The sequence below is a fragment of the Eschrichtius robustus genome, chromosome X, assembly GCF_028021215.1.
Source record: "Eschrichtius robustus isolate mEscRob2 chromosome X, mEscRob2.pri, whole genome shotgun sequence".
NCBI classification, from domain to species: Eukaryota; Metazoa; Chordata; class Mammalia; order Artiodactyla; family Eschrichtiidae; genus Eschrichtius; species Eschrichtius robustus.
Window position 1 is genome coordinate 103,656,141 of NC_090845.1, and position 17,118 is coordinate 103,673,258.

The following is a 17,118-nucleotide window of genomic DNA, read 5'->3' on the forward strand; positions in this document are numbered from 1 at the left end:
CATTCTATTTAATTCATACTTAAGTGTATGCATATTATATCTCCTCTCCCAAGGTGATACGGTTCTTGAAAGTAGGGATCAGATCATATTTATTTTTGACCCTCTCAAAGTACACTGGGCATAGTAGAAACCCAGTATTTATTAAAAGAGTGAATGGACTAATGAATAAAAAATGTTGGGGGCTGTGTCCCTACACAAGAACATGGCTATTTTAATAAAGAACTTGGTCAGACTGGAATGCTCAGGCCCAAAGGAACAAACTTTTCGGCTGTAGCCCTGTATGGGGCCTCTTAAGCATACTTTAGAGGCAGCATCTACTCATTAGGCCACCTCTAGTAATCACTGTATAGATTAGCACAATCAATAGCTCAATTTCATAAATGGCTTCTTGCAGTGTTCCAGGGAATTACAGTCTATGAAATCAAAGAAGCTTTGTCAAGTATTCGTGCTTAATGACTGAACACATCAATTTCAAATCTATTTGACATTCCCGAATGGAAGCAAGATTTCGTGATTTCAAAGACAGCAACATGGGCTTTTCCCCAGTGGACGGTCTTAAGTCTTTAAATTTCTAGGAATTACACAGTTATATTTAAGAGAGTCAACTCACTTGAATTTAAATGAACTAAAATTCTCAAGCCAGAGCATAAAGCGTGTTTCTCTATCCAAGATCCATGTTAGGCATTTCCTCCCTCTATTCCTCTTTAAAAATTGTCTTCCCTGTGTAACACCTGCCTGCTTTGTCGTGATGAATGATTATTTCTGAGGGTTGATCATTCTGTGCACAAGCAAATCAATCATCCAATATCTCATTATCAGTTCATTGCTTATTATTTTCTAGATGCAGTGCGTGGGGGAAATGTTAGGCCAAACTCATTAGTATTTATCACTTAGTACAACTTGCTTGTTTGTTTGAACAAGTACAATTGAATAGATGGCTGTGAAGTATCTTAGTGTGTCCTGAAAAGCTTTTTTTTTTTTTTTTTTCCTGAAAGTGTCCTGTAGACAAAGCCTTATAAAAAGTTTGTTTGCAAGAGGTTTCCAGAGATAAAGAGAACCTGCGTTCTCATGGTCATATGAGATCAAAGAAACTTCACCTTGGAAACATGGAAGTAAGATAGACTTTCAGATGGGCAGATCAAAGGAAATAAATTCAAAACCTTGTGTGCTTGGCATAGCAATAATTTAACCTAATGTTTCTTTCGGGTGGCTGGATTGAAGAGCTCATGGATTAAGTGTTTTTCTACAAGACACAATTGTTATATTTAAGACATTTCCTCAAACTAACAACCACATGAGAAAGACCAGTTTGTTTCCTTTCTGCTAACCTATGGAACCAGAAAGAAATCACATGGACCATATTTTTAAAATAATGGGGGCTGAGGTCACAATTATTCATGGTTCCCTAATCTGTATGCTGCTAGTAAGGGAAAACAAACAAACTGAATAAAAAAATGCCCAAATAACATGTCTTATGGAGTTAATCCATCTGTCAAATATATCTTGTCACAAAGGAAATAGAAAACTATATTCACACACCAAGAAAACCTTGGTGTAGAATTTTGAATAGCTGGCTTGACAGGGTAATTATGCACCCAAATATTTTCACATAAAAGACTATTGGAAATCAGTTATAGATGTGGTTTGTCACACAGGTTTCTGCTGTTTCTTCCATTCTGCTAACATTGATTTGAACTCGTATTCAGATCCTGTGCTGGTAGTCTCATTTTCTTTATTTCCTTTCTTCTCTGTTTTCAGATACCCTTTCTCAACCACACTGGCTGTTACATCACTGGCAGAGTTCTGTTTTGCCCTTACCAGTGAGATCTCCTCATTTCCCTGTGAAAGATGAAGAGATACATTCTGTCTCTCATTCCTGCTCAGCTATGAGAATCTTGTCCTTATGAAGGAATCAGTCATTTTATGGGCACTCATTTGCTCAGCAACCAAAACAAAAAAGACTTTTGAGTCAAATTAGTGCTTTGGTGGGTAGCCCTGTCTGTACAATGGAAATGGTTGATTCAGTTGACTGGAACCGTGGAGACTGCCATCAACTTGCTGAAAAAGGCTGGCTAGCCAACCCATATCTGGAGAAGGGTGGATCCTTCTAGGCCTCCCTTCCCTATACCAACCCAGTCAGGGTGGGCCTGGGAACCAGACACATCTATCAGTTAGATTCAACCATGGGCAGACAGCCTTAACAGAAGCCTGAGCTACATGACAATATCTAAACTGGTTTTCTCTGCCCCACTGCAACAGAGATCCTCCTGTTTGAATGAAAATTCTGTCTTTTCTCTTTTCCCTCCTACCTCTTCCCTTCCCCCCACTCTCCCTTGCCCCACCTTCTCTTTCTCTCTCCTTCTCCTATGCAGTCACTTACACAGAGGCACAGTACTAGTAAAACTAGTCATGGGGATTGTTGAAATTGAATGGTTTGAAATTCAACACTGCCGCAGGGTCTGGTTGTTGTTGGGTTTTTGTTTTGTTTTTTTCTTTCAATTATTGAGTCAGAGTTTGCTGCTTATTTTGCTTCTTTAGTGAGAATTTAGGCAAATTTTCAAGAGACGTTATTAATACCTCTTTCATTTTTCAAATCATCTTTTTGTCAAAATGTAGCCTTCTAACTAAACTAATACTTGCTTACAATGAGTTAGCCAACAGTGATTACAGATCATAGTAAGAGGGTCTTAGCTGCATTTCTAAGAGTTTGCCTAGGCTCTGGGTATCCAGGCAACTTTATGCCTATGAGTACGCTACCATTGTAATTGTATTAAACTGGCATAACCCGATTCTTTCTCTCTCCATCACAAAATATTTTGACAACAGTTTTCTCTGCCCTTTGGAAAAGGTTACAGATACTCTCACTGGCCTTCTTTTTGGCTCCCTGTTGCGAAGTATCTGGATGAAGATTACAAAATGCAGTCAGTTATCTAGATTTTTCTAAACAAATAGGTATTTAGTATCATAGATAGGGTCTGCCTTTCTCTGTATACAATTAGGGGGACTTCTGAGTTAGGTCTTCATGTCACTCGAGCTAAGATACACTTTAGTTTAAATGTTCGGATAATTTTAATAAAGGTGTGAAACTTCTGGAATTATTTAAAAACCACCTCATATCTCTTCATTTTGCATGTTTAGAGACAGACTTTTCCAATGTCAGTGCCAGCTGCTAGATGCTTTACATATTTGGCTTTTTTCCCCTCTGCATTGAATTCAAGCTCTTTGATGTAAAATTTGTTTCCATTTGAGAACAGCAATTTCACTTTCTAAAAAAGGAGTGTAATGCTTCATCAAAGTTAGAGATGTTTTAAACTATCTAGATAACAAAAAAAAAAAAAAAAACTTTTTGAAAGAAAAAGATTTGGCATTATAGGTAACCCACATGGAAATGTTAAATGAATAAGTAAATCTGATCAACTCTGCTTTATGAGAGTAGTCAACAGAAATCTCTCCCCTCCAGCCAAACCTGCTATCTAAGCTGAGTACCCTTTTTTCAGAAGCCCCTTGGAGGGTATTCTGGCAGGCCGAGTTGGACTGTGCCTAGCTATTGAAGGTCATCTCCCACAAGACTTCAGAGATTCAATATTGGGTGGGACAAATCTCTTTGTTGACTCCATGTGACATTTATTTAGTTGCTCTTGTTCCCCAAGACACAAACCGAAGGGTTTCACCAACCTGTCATAAGAAACACTTAACAAACTACTTTGCAGGTTCCAGTTACTTTCTTATTAAATGTCACTCAGTGTGTCCCAAATCTGCCTTTGTCTATCCTCTATACAATTGTATTGGCATTCCCTACCATTACCTGAGATGTTGATCATTAAGTATTAATCTGATAGTGTTTTTGGCATTATGGGTTGATGGGCAAATATGGACTCGAGACAAAGGTAGGAATTGTTTATCATGGAGTTGGCCTCTATAATAAATCTCCTTTCTTTAACGGTCATGATGCATTTGAGTCTGGTTAGAAATAGAGGACTTGGTCTGGAATTAAAATATAATGTGTCGATTAAGAGTTTCTCTAGTATATTAATTGCCTATATGGCAAACCAAGCTTTGGAGATGTGGATGGGATTTTCTTGGGTAGAAATAGCACGTCTGGGCATGAACAGATCTGCTAATAACACTCAGTAGTAAAAAGTGGAATCGTATTAGTGGAGAGACTGGGTGGTAATGAGTTCACTAAAATAATAAAAAATAAAATTAAGCACAAAGTTAGGCAATAAAGAGGGAAGGACATAAGCAAAAGGAGATATATGTGTTGGTGGAGATAAATCACTAATTTCTTTTTTTTTTTTTTTTTAATTTTTATTGGAGTATAGTTGCTTTACAATGTTGTTAGTTTCTACTGTACAGCAAAGTGAATCATCTATACGTATACATATATCCCCTCTTTATTGGATTTCCTTCCCATTTAGGTCACCACAGAGCATTGGGTAGAGTTCCGCATGCTATACAGTAGGTTCTCATCAGTTGAGAAAAATCACTAATTTCTATTCATTCATTTAGCACATTATGTTGACTGTTGTGTTCCAGGCATTGTCATTCGTCTTAGGGGCATAGTTATGAATAAGACAGCTCAGGAAGCTTCCATACTCACTCAGAGAAACTGCTGGAAGAGGTACACAGAACCTTGAGAAAGGCCTGGTAGAGTTTCTTTCAGAGCATAAGTCACACTGAGTCAGAATTGACGGAGGAACAGACTAAGAAAAGGGAATTCTGAGAACCTATTTGGACTTAAAACTCAAGAACTCATTCAAAATAGAAGCCAGATTTTCTAGGACTACAGGTGACAATGAAAGGCAGGGAATCTTAAGAATGAAGACATAAGCAAACAGACAGTGAACACGCAGGCTTGGGCTTGAAAGACAAAACCTTATCTCAAAGGTTGGGGCTCCGGGAAGGAAATGGTTCTATCTTTCAGAGCTGTGCCAACCTCAACATTGTGAGATGGCGTGCTTCTTCATTATCTTTAACACACACACAGACACACACACACACACACACACACAGACACACACACACACACACACACACACACACTACTGACGAGGCCAAGACACTAATTATTGGGTTGGCCAAAAGGTTCGTTCGGGTTTTTCCGTAAGATGTCAGGGAAAAATCCGAACCAACTTTTTGGCCAACCCAATACATAATCAATGGATAAAAGTAAGCTGCCTACTTTGTAGTTTCATCTCACATAGTTTGTACTCTGAGAATTCAACATTCTACAACAGAGAATATTTGATCCCCTAGAATGAACTGTGAACAAAATGGTAGGTGAGGGTTGCCACCAGCCAGGAGAATGTTTAGAAAGGCCATGAACCGGAAGCATAATGATAACAACAGCCCCTCCTGCTTCTCCACTTCTCCACCTACCATGCACCAGGCACTGCTGGAAGAACATTACCCACATTACCTCATTTAATCCTCAGAACAATCATGAGGAAGGTTCTAGCCCCGTTTTAGCGAGGTAGAAATTGAGGAAAAGAGAAGCTACATACATTTCCAGGGTCATACAGCTAATAGGTTGCGGATTTTGGATGGAAACCCAGGAATTCTGCCTCCAGAATCAGACTTCTGTTATGTTAAATGCACTGCTTTCATTCCCACATAGTAAAAACAATTACCCAAGAAATGCTACCACACCATTTTGTAATAGATTCATCTTAGTTCCTTCTGACAAGATGGAAATCCAGACCTCTTAGAGTTAACACAGAGTAGAGAATCAAAGATATTTGTTATAGTGGGATAATCTTACAAAAACATGTGTTTTTTTTTTTTTTTTTTTACAACAATTAAGGAACTTTTTTTCCCTCCTAGCTATCTCTGGATGTGTGGATGTGTCCTTATGTGATATTGGTACACACCAGGGTTTAAACCACTCATAATCAGGTCAATCATAGTCTAGTTCTGGCCCCCAAAGCAGTCAATCTTTGGTCTAATGACAAATTAGACCAATTTTTTGTCTAATGAACAACTAAAGTTGAACTAGCTATGCTTACAATAACAACTTCTGGTGAGGGTATTAAATGTTAACTTTAGACACGCTCTAAGAGGGGAAGTATTGAAATACCAAATTAGGAAAAAACGGACTATTGCAGAATATTGAATCCTCACCGGAGATGAGCTTCGTGTAGGAGTTTTATGCAGTGTTCTCTGACCTTTTAGTCAAATAGCGGATTGAATCGGATTAAAATAATTAGCTTTCTCTTGTCAGAATACTTCCCCATGCTGCTGCTTCTCCATTCTGGTTTGTTCTATCATTGCCATGCCTAATATTCAACAAGTCATTTCCCTTTATTAAAGGGAAACTGCATTTTATTTTTGTTGAGAATGCTTTCATTCATATCTGAATGTGATTTAGTTGAATTTTCCTCCCTTTCACAAAAATTAATGAAAACCAATTTCATGACCAATTGAGCATTAAATACGTGTTAGTCAAAGAAGTATTAGCAGAGTAGTTCAGAGTGAGTCTTTTGTGTGGTTAGAAGAGCAGTGTTCAATTTTTAGTATGTTCGTAAATGAACGATGAGTGGGGAAATTCTGACATCCAGGTAGGTAGTTATGATTTCTCCATTTGTAGGAGAAAGTCGCAGTGTTTTTCAAAGTATCGTCCTAGAATACCTGCACCAGAATTACCTGGGTTGCCTGTTAAAGGTGCAGATGCCCTAGCCTCACCCCAGAACTGGTGAATCAGAAATTCATACGGTGTAGCCTAGGACTTGACATTTTTAACAAATTCCCTAAGGGATTCATGAGGAGAGTGAATTTTGAGAACCACTGCCTTACAAGCATATACTCATATCTGATCCACATAGGCACATAGTTTGCCAGCCTGGTCCTGCAACAGAAATCTGGAAGTTTCCAGCAGGAAGAACCTTTAGAAGTTACCTATGTCATCCCTTCCTGAACTTCCCATTTTACCACAGTGTTGCTAGATTTAGCAAATAAAAAGATAGGCCTCCCAGTTAAATTTGAATTTCGGATAAACAATGAGTAATTTTTTTTAGCATAGTTATGTCCTGTGCAATATTTGGAATATACTAAGAAATTGTTGTTTATTGAAAATTCCATTTTAACTGAGAGTCCTGTATTTTATCTGGCAACCTGTGATGATGAAATTGAATTCCAGAAAGCTGAAATGACGTTTTACAATGCTATGCTGTCCCTAGGATTTCTAGGACTTTAGTTTCTACCTTTGCTATAAATCATTGATTTCTGCTCTACTGAAGGCTTTCTTTTTTGACAGGTAAACACTGTTGTAAAAATACATAAACATAGTATCAACTAACTTGCAAATGCCTAAAGACCTAGAGTATTTATTTTAGAACAGAGAAATTACTATACATCGAAGTGTCTTCTTTTCATAAATCATCCAGTGTTACTTAGTTTGTCTCAAGAAAAAAAAAGATAGAAACATGATTCTATACAATTATGATTTTATATATACTTCCCCTTCTTCTTAGAACTTCCTGAAAATCCTTTTATCTACCTACCTGCCTCCTACGGACCTATCTCACAGATAGTCATCAGCTAACCAAGAGCGCGTGGGTGGAATTCTGAGACCTCAATTCTGCTAATTTCCCAAAGTATGAGGTTTTAGGAACTATGACAGGTCAGTCTGAAAACAGGATCCTAGAGTTTGGGTGGTTTGAGCATGGAAAGGAAAGCTTGCCATTATGCTTCAGAAAAAAAAAAAAGTGTTTACCGACAGAGTCAAGGAGTGGGTAGGGGACGACGACCATGCCACCACACGCCCTTCCATCTTAAGAATAGAAGGGCCTAGACAACCTGTTAAAAATGTTTTCTCCAGAGATTGAAGGTTTAAAGGTAATTGGTTCAATTCATTCATGGGCTGTATCTTTGGGTGCTAAAACTGTGATAATTCATTAAAAAACAAAAACAGTTCGATATGTTTGATTTTTAAATAAATGGATTCCCAGAGCATTTGATCCAGTTTCATATACTTATCCAAACTGTATCATCCTCCACAGAACTCAGATAGATGTGGAAGAGCTCATCCATGCATACAGATAAGGGTGTTCATTTAATACAAGGACCAATTCTACCCTGCAACCTGTTTCAGGTACAAGTCAACTTCAAATACAGGACTGTTTTGTCCATAGAATAACTTACCAAGGAGTGGTTAGATCACACCTAGCTTCTTCTCTAAGCCCAACTCAGGTCCATATAAATGCTATGGATGACGTTAAGAAGAAGCTTTATGTCAAGTGACACATCTTTATTACATATTTGCCTAACACATGACTGCTTTTTGTAGTAATAATCTTTTAGGCTTCTATTGAATTTAGTAGGTATCAAAGTACTTTCACATCCATTATCTCATTTAATTCTTACAACAGTCCTGTGGGTATGCATACCAATTATTATCATCAGATTCTAGGTTTGCACATTAGAAAACTGAGGCAAGTTCAAAGTGATGAACTAATTTGCTTGAGGTCACACAAGCACTGTGGCCGAAACCTGTGTTCTTCACCACCATTGCACAACCACCACTACTTCTTTCTTCTACTTCTCTTCCTCCTGTATTTTCTTTTCCTCCATCTGTCTCTTCTTCCTTCACCATCTCTTCCTCCCCCTCGTCTACCTTCTCATCCACCAATAGGATTTATTGAGCTTAATAGGTGCTGAGAATGATGCCTAGTGCTTTAAATCCAGTTTCATTTAACTTGTACAATGATGATTATCCTCATTAAACAGATGTGAAAACTGAGTCTAGGAGAGTGAAATATCACACTCTTAATATGTGATGAGCCACAATTAGAACATAGGCCTCCTAATAGCTAATTCATTGGCTTCTGACATGAGTATCTGATCAACCAAAGCACACTAAGTATAATGATGCATGTTCTTTCATTGAAACCAGATGAAAAAAATGTGATGTAGAAAGGACTTGTCTCTGGAACTTGCATTTCCTCTGCTTTGACTCTTTGGATTTCCTTTTAAGTTGAATATACCTAACACTATAATGGTATATAAATAATGGTTTAGGCAAGGCCTGGAACATAAGGGATAAAGGCAGTATCCTGATACTGAAACGAGGAGGCAGGTCAGTTGAACGGCAGTAACTCTGACTTGATACTGAACCTCAGAACTTTGGATCTGTGAGTGCAGTTCTTATACTTAACTCATCTAGAAGCTAGGTTTTGCCCTAGAGCTGCAAACCAGGCTGAACCTGCAGGCAGAAGTGAAGTGGCTTTTGCTGAAGATCTTGACAGTGGAGACAGTAAGCCAGGCTTGTCATTATGGTATGTGGATGAAGTGCTGCTTTCATGCTTTGAGGTGAGAAAATGCTAACCTGCTATAAACTCAGAAAGTTTACAAGTATCTTCACTCCCCAGTGCCTGGCAGGTGTGCCTACAGAGCTTTAATAGCCTGTTATAGCTGTCTTTAGTTTGCTTTGGATGAACTCTGGATGCCAAACTTCCATATAAATAATCAGTATTCCCTGCATATTCTTAATTATCCTCAGGTTGTGCTTTCTGGTACCTTACAATTTTCTATTTTAAATTAAACTTGGAAAAACAACAAACTACTTCCAGGCAGGCACTTTTTCCTGGGTTGTAGAGGGTAATTATACATGTTGGAGGGTAGGAATTTGAAAGCACATGTAATATTATTATTAATGGATGTCTGGGACATACATTCTTCATCTCAATGTAAGTAAGGGTTTCAGCATATCTTGGGGGATTTTTCATTCTTATTAAGGAAAATATGAAAGATAGCTAGTTTATTTTTGTGAGACATGATCAATATTTGAGCTTCTTGGACATAAATTATATTCCATGCATACTATCTTGTTCCATTTTCTCTAAGTGCTGTTTCATCCCAGTGATTGAAAGACTCATTCTGAAGATCATTCTTGCCATCTTTTTTGTTTTAGGGAAAAGATATGTGATGCATAGGAAGACCACAAGAAGTAGTTGCCCAGTTTGAACAGTATTTCTCTTGGGAGCATTTGTTGAAAGCAACTAGAGGCAATTGTTGACATTGTGGCTGCCTGAGGGGGTGAATAATAGTTGGGGTACACCAAGGGTCCCCAACCCGCGGGCCACAGACCACTACTGGTCCGCGGCCTCTTAGGAACTGGGCTGCACAGCAGGAAGTGAGTGGCTGGCGAGCGAGCAAAGTTTCATCTGCCGCTCCCCGTCGCTCCCCCTCGCTCACATTACCACCTGAACCACCCCCCCACCACCACCTCCCCGTCTGTGGAAAAATTGTCTTCCACAAAACCAGTCCCTGGTGCCAAAAAGGTTGGGAACCGCTGGGGTACACAATAGACTAACAAAAATTAATAGAACTTGTTGCTAGCAAATTTGTCCTACAAGAAATACTAAAGAGAGTTCTTTAGGCTGGAATGAAGGGAAATAGACACATAAGTAAACCCTCATTAATAAGTGAAGAACACCCAGAAAGGCAAGATAATAGGAAATGTGATAGACAGTATAAATGTATTTTTATAAGTTTTTATCTGATTTAAAAAATAACTGCACAAAGCAATAACGAAAATCTTTGCTGATAGGCATACAATGTGTAAAGATGCTCAATATCATTACTCATTAGGGAAATGCAAACCACAATGAGAAAGCACTCACTAGGATGGCTATAATCAAAAGCATAGATAATAACAATTGTTGGCAAGAATGTAGAGGAAATGAAACCCATATACATTGATGTTGAGAATATGAAAAGTACAGCCTCTTGGAAAACAGTTTGGAGGTTCCTTAAAATGTTAAACAGTTACCACATAACCCAATAATTCCACTCCTAGATATATACTCAAGAGAATCTAAAACATATGTCCACACAAAAACTTGTACATGAATGTTTATAGTAGCATTATTTATAATCATTGAAAAGTGGAAGAAACTCAAATATCAATCAGTTGATGAATGGATAAACAAAATGTGGTATATCAATACAGCTGAATATTAGTCAGTCATAAAAAGGAATGAAGTACTGATTCGTACTATAAACTAGATAAACCTAGAAAACATTATGCTCAGTGAGAGAATCCAGACAGAAAAGGCAACATATTGTATGATTACATTTATGTGAAATGTCCAGACTAGAAAAATCTGTAGAGAAGGAAAGTAGATTAGTAGATTCCTAGGGCTGGATGGGTAAGTGATGAGAGGATTGATTGATGAAGGATAAAGGGTACAGAGTTTCATGTGGGGGTAATGAAAATGTTCTGGAATTAGATAGTGGGGATAGCTGCATACTTTGTGAATATACCAAAAACCACTGAACTCTATAGTTTAAAGGGGTTAATTTTATAGTATGTGAATTATATCTCAGTAAGAAATTGTATTCAAAAGGGAACCAATGTATAACGAAAGATTAAAGAAAATATACCAAAATATTGATAGCAAAAAAAAAAAAAAGTTGGAGAATGTTTCTCTTTAAGAATTCTCTGCCATTGGTGGCACTCAGCAACCTAGTTATTGATATAAAATGGAGATAAAATATCTGAGCAGAAAAAGGTCATTAGGAGGAAGTTATTTTGCACTCCATTCTACCTTTTAATCTTTTGAGTGTGCCAAAAGAAAATCCAGGGGCAGGGACAAAAATCTGTGCCAATAGGCCAAATATGACCTGTGATGTTTTACATGGTTCAATTAAAATGATTTTTCTTCTGTAAGCAAAGAGAAAGGAGATAACTTTCAGAGTTATGATATTGATGTTGGAGGACAATGAACATGTAAACACTTGGATAGTCATCCACGAATTAGCTCTTTAATCTGTAAATATGATTCAGTTTAATGTATGTTTGTATGTGTTACGTCAATAAAAAAAAAGTTCATCGTGTCACACCCCTCTGGTACTTAAAATCCTCAAATGATTACCATTGCACTAGGGATAAATGCAAACAATGGACCCTGACTTTCAAGGTACCACGTGACCCGACGGTCTGCCTCTCTAATCTCAACTAGCACCCTTTCTTGTGCCTCTACATCTTCCTTTCATTATCAGACTCCTTCCCTTCTTGGGTCTTTACCCTTGTGGTTTCTCTGCCCTAACAGTCCCTCCCTCAGTCACGTGGCCCGCCCCCATTTAGGTCACAATTCAAATTGTGACCTCCTGAAGTGACTCTTCTCAGACTTCACTCCCTATTACATCATTCCTTTTTTTTCTCTTTTGAATTTTTATTGGGATAGAACTGAGATACAGCACTGTATAAGTTTAAGGTGTACAGCATAAAGATTTGATTTGCGTACATTATGAAATGATGACCACAATAAATTTAGTGAACATCCATCATCTCATAGAGATACAACATTAAAGGAATAGAGAAAATATATATTTTTTCCTTGTGATGGGGACTCTTAGCATTTACTCTCTTAACAACTTTCATGTATGACACACAGTTGTGTTAATTATATTTATCATGTTGTAAGTTACATCCCTAGTACTTATTTATCTTATAACTGGCAGTTTGTACCTTTTGACTCTCTTCATCCAATTACTCCCCTTCCCCTGAACCCCCACCTCTGGTAGCTTCAAATCTGATCTCTTTTTCTATGAGTTTATTTTTTTGTTTTTGAAGTATAATTGACCTACAATGTTACATTAATTCCAGATACACAGCATAATGATCCAATATTTTTGTACATTTCAAAATGATCATTATGTTAAATCTAGTTGCTATCTGTCATCATATAACGACTTGTGCCAACTGGCTGGTGGTCCCGGCACTAATAAGCCAGAGGGAGGATTCCAAAATGGCACTTGCCAGCACCAGTGTCCTTGTAGTAGGATGAGCTCCCCAAAATGGCTGCTGCCAGCATCTATGTCCCCAGAGTGAGCCACAGCTGCCTCCTGCCTCTCCAGGAGGTTCTCCAAGATTAGCAAGTGGGTCTGACTCAGGCTCCTTTCAAATTACTGCTTCTGCCCTGGGTCCTGGATCATGTGAGATTTTGTGTGCACCCTTTAAGAGTGGAGTCTATTTCCCACAGCCCTCTAGCTCTCCTGAAAGCAAACTCTGCTGGCCTTCAAAGCCAAACGTTCTGGGGGCTCATCTTCCTGGTGCAGGACCCCCAGGTTGGGGAGCCCAGTGTGGGGCTCAGACACTTTGCTCCTTGGGGAGAACCTCTGCAATTGTAATTATCTTCTGCTGTGTGGGTCACCTCCCTGGGGGTATGGGTCTTGACTATACCACATCTCCACTCCTCCTGCCCGTCTCCTTGTGGTTCCTTTTTTATATCTTTAGTTGTAGAAGATCTTTTCTGCTAGTCTTCAGGTCATTCTCACTGATAGTTGCTCTGTAAATAGTTGTAATTTTGGTGTGCCCATGGGAGCTGATGAGCTCAGGGTCTTCCTGCTCTGCCATCTTGGCCACTCCTCCTGCACCATTCTGTCTTAATGTGTTTTTTTTTTGTTGATTCCACCCCCCCCCCCCATAGTTTTTTGTTGAGTTGATTTAGTTGGTGGCCAAAGTGGAGGACGGCTCAGGAGCAGGAGGCAATTCTCACTCTTTAGGTGCAGGCTGACCTCTCAAGATAGACTCAAACTTGGTGAAATCTGAGAGAAATGCCTTGGCAACAGCTGCCATCCGAACCACTGCCATGTGCAGTACCTTGTGATGGGAACTCTTAGGATTTACTCTGAGGTGAGCAAAGATCGTAAAAAGGGATTGAGAATTTTAGCCAGTCTCTCCTACATGAAAGTAACATAGCTGTGACAGTTTCTCAAACTTTCCTTGCTTTTAACAACCTTGACAGTTTTGAGGATTCCTGATAGGTATTTTGTGGAAAGTCCCTCAATCAGGACTTTTCTGATATTTTCCTCATGATTAGACTGGGGTTATAGGTTTTGGAGAGGAAGACCACAGAGGTAAAGTGCCATTCTCATCACATCACATCAAGCGTCCATGCTCCCCACGTCTTATCACTGATGATGTTAACCTTGATCACCGGGCTGAGGTAGTGTTTGTCAGGCTTCTCCACTGTAAAGTTACTATTTCACCCCCTTTCCATATTCTACACTTCGGAAGGAAGTCACTATGCACAACCTCCTCTGTGTTCGAGCTCCTTGAGAGCAGAATATCTAGATAAATCTTCCAAAGGGAGTTTTGGCTATTCTCCCCCATTCATTTCTTTATTTAATCATTTATATCAATATGGACTCAGGTTATATATTTTGTACTTTGGGCTGTAATTTAATACCACTTTGTTACTCAAATTGTTCCAGTTTTGGCCATTGAGAGCTCTTCCTGTTGGCTCCTGTGTCCCTTTGACATACTCCCATCATTCTGATTCTTTGAGCATTTCCTTAATTTGTGGCACTGAAAGATGCTCCAGGCTTCTCTTGTACGTTACCTGCCACAATCCTTGAATCAGCCTTTCTCCAAAGATCCCTGGTTCCTTTTATTGGAGAATAGTAGAAACCAAGATCTGTGTGCTGGGTATGCTCATTACCACAGGGGTGCCATTGCTTCCAGGCCCTTTCAGCTGATAGAGCAAAGAAACATGTCTATACCAATCTGTGTATATACATGTCTATAAGGATTTCTATACGCATCTATCAGTATTTAACTAAACATAAGTTCAAACTGATGATTCCTCCTCTGATCCTTTACCACATGACCATTCACGCCTGCTCCCATTGCTTGTAACCTCCCTCTCCAACAGGAAGAAACCCGGCTCCCACCATTTGCCATCCGTTTACCTAATTGTTCAATTCTAGTATACATGTATAGTGGTCTCAGAATTGTTAACCTGTATTTCCATGGGAAATAATTTTATCAACTAGAGTACAGTGTTTATACACCATTCCTTTTGCCTTTAATCTTACCATCTCCACTCATTTCCAAAATTACTTTTGTCAGCATCTCTTGTGCCCTCTTCCTTCAGTGAGGTTGTTGCACATGTTTGTAATAGTTACATTCTTTTGTCACAGTCTGCATTCCCTCCTAAATTCCTTTGGTTTTATAGACATTAAGGTTCACACTTTCTGCTGGAAAGTTCTGTGGGTTTTGACAAATGCATAGTGTCATGTATCTACAGATACAGCTCTTTGGCACTTGATCATATTAACATACGAGACCAGGACATACTGTATGTAGAGGAGATTTTTTTCAAAACTGATGCTTTCAGTGAACACATAACTTTAAAACATTTTTAAAAGAATTTATTTAAAAAGAATTTATTTTTTAAGAATTTATTTATTTAAAAAGAATTTATTTATTTTCCTGTTACTTTATTATTTCTCACAAGATATTTTTCTCCTGAAAAAAAGGTGAATCAGTTAATTCTTAATCTTTTTATAAAATGGTGCCTTATGAGACCGTAAACATTTAAATTTTTTTTATCTCAAGTGTGTGTTCTTTCCATTTTAATATCCCTATGTGGTGCATTGCTCTATGGAACATAGCAATCTACTCTGCAATATCATATCTTATCAAGCCAGGCTTTGTTTGTTTGCTTTGTCCTTGTTTTCATTTTCCTTTTTCTGTAGCAATAGAAATACAGAGTAGTAGGTTCAGAAAGGAACTGCAAGAGAGTCTAATATCAGCAGCTATTTAATGGATAAGTCAGTACTTTACAAAACCAATCAGGCTCTGGGTGGTTTCCTTTTCCTTCCTGTATTAGTCCCTGCCTGTCTGATTTCAGCACAGCAGAGTATCTCTAAGTTATATATGAGGAAAATTGAAAGCCAATTTGCACTCAGCCAAACACCATAATGACAAATATGCTGACACAGGGGTATCACTGATGCAGTGTATCACATACAGTGGGAAACTTGGTGAAAGCACACATTCTCATGGCCTACCCTTTACTTGCTAAATCAGAACCTCTGGGAGTTTCTGGGTCCAGTAATCTGTGTTTTAACAATTTCTCAAGGTTATGCCCAATTTTCAGAACCACTGGGCTAGTGGGAACTATTACAGAGCAATGCTTCTTCTCCTTCAGTAGGACACTGTCTCTATTTCATTTTATTTCACCGTTTACCTTTTTCTTAGTTTTCAATGGAAGGATTTGTCACTGAAACATTCGATTACCTTGTTATCTATTTATAAGTGGATAAAAGCCTTTGTTAAAATAGTATAAGCAGGGACTCAATTTATCCCTTTGGAATGGGGGAAACTGTAGGAGAAGGGGTGTATGCATGTGGTCCCAATAGCAGGTCACTGCAGGACTAGATACAAAGGATTGTTCTCTTCTTTCTACAATTTCTATTCTTTTGTTGGTCATCATAGTTTAATAGCAAATCTGTTTGGCCTAATATGATCTTAGTCTCCTTGTAGAACATAAAGATGACTGGAAAGTTGTGGGGTAACCCTCTCATGCTGGGTATAGAGATGAGCTGTGAGATCCAGTCTGTAGAGAAAGAAAAATGAAGACATCAAATAGAAGCAACAATGAAAGACCATGAGATCACAAGAAAAGAGAAAGGCAAACACACAGGATGAATAGTTCTCAGATGACTTTTCAGTTCATGTTTCCACTACCTCATGAGGCCTGGCTGTATTTCTGCCCTTGGGGTCTGGGAGAAAGAAGTACATCTTTATAATAAAACCTCCCTGTTGCTTATGTTAGTGTGAGTTTCCATTGCATACCAACCAACCCCCCGACTCCAGGACTTAAATTCTTCTTTTTGTACCTAAATCTCTGTCCCACATCTTCTCACACTGTTATGGCTTTCGCTTATTTTGAATACGCTATTGGGTTGGCCAAAAAAGTTCGTTTGGTGGCTCTAGTAGCACTTAGTTGTCTTTAACTTCATTTGAAACAATTTTGTTAGATTGCATTGTGACAGCTGTCATATCAGCGTGCATTTAAAAAAAAAAACAACATCAAAATTGGTGAATTTTTGTGTAGCCATTTTAATATTGAAGATGGAAGAAAAAAGCAACATTTTGGGCATATTATGCTTTATTATTTCAAGAAAGGTAAAAACGCAACTGAAACTCAAAAAAAGATTTGTGCAGTGTATGGAGAGGGCGCTGTGACTGATCGAATGTGTCAAAAGTGGTTTGCGAAGTTTTGTGCTGGAGATTTCTCGCTGGACGATGCTCCACGGTCGGGTGGATCAGTTGAAGTTGATAGCGATCAAATTGAGACATTAATTGAGAACAGTCAACGTTATACC

At 38.5% G+C, this 17,118-nt stretch overlaps 1 long non-coding RNA gene across 1 annotated transcript in view; it reads left to right on the plus strand.

Annotated features, from left to right (window-relative positions):
* Positions 1-17,118, plus strand: part of LOC137757146 (uncharacterized) — a 119,131-nt gene that overhangs the window by 79,804 nt on the left and 22,209 nt on the right. The gene's annotated exons all lie outside the window — the stretch shown is intronic.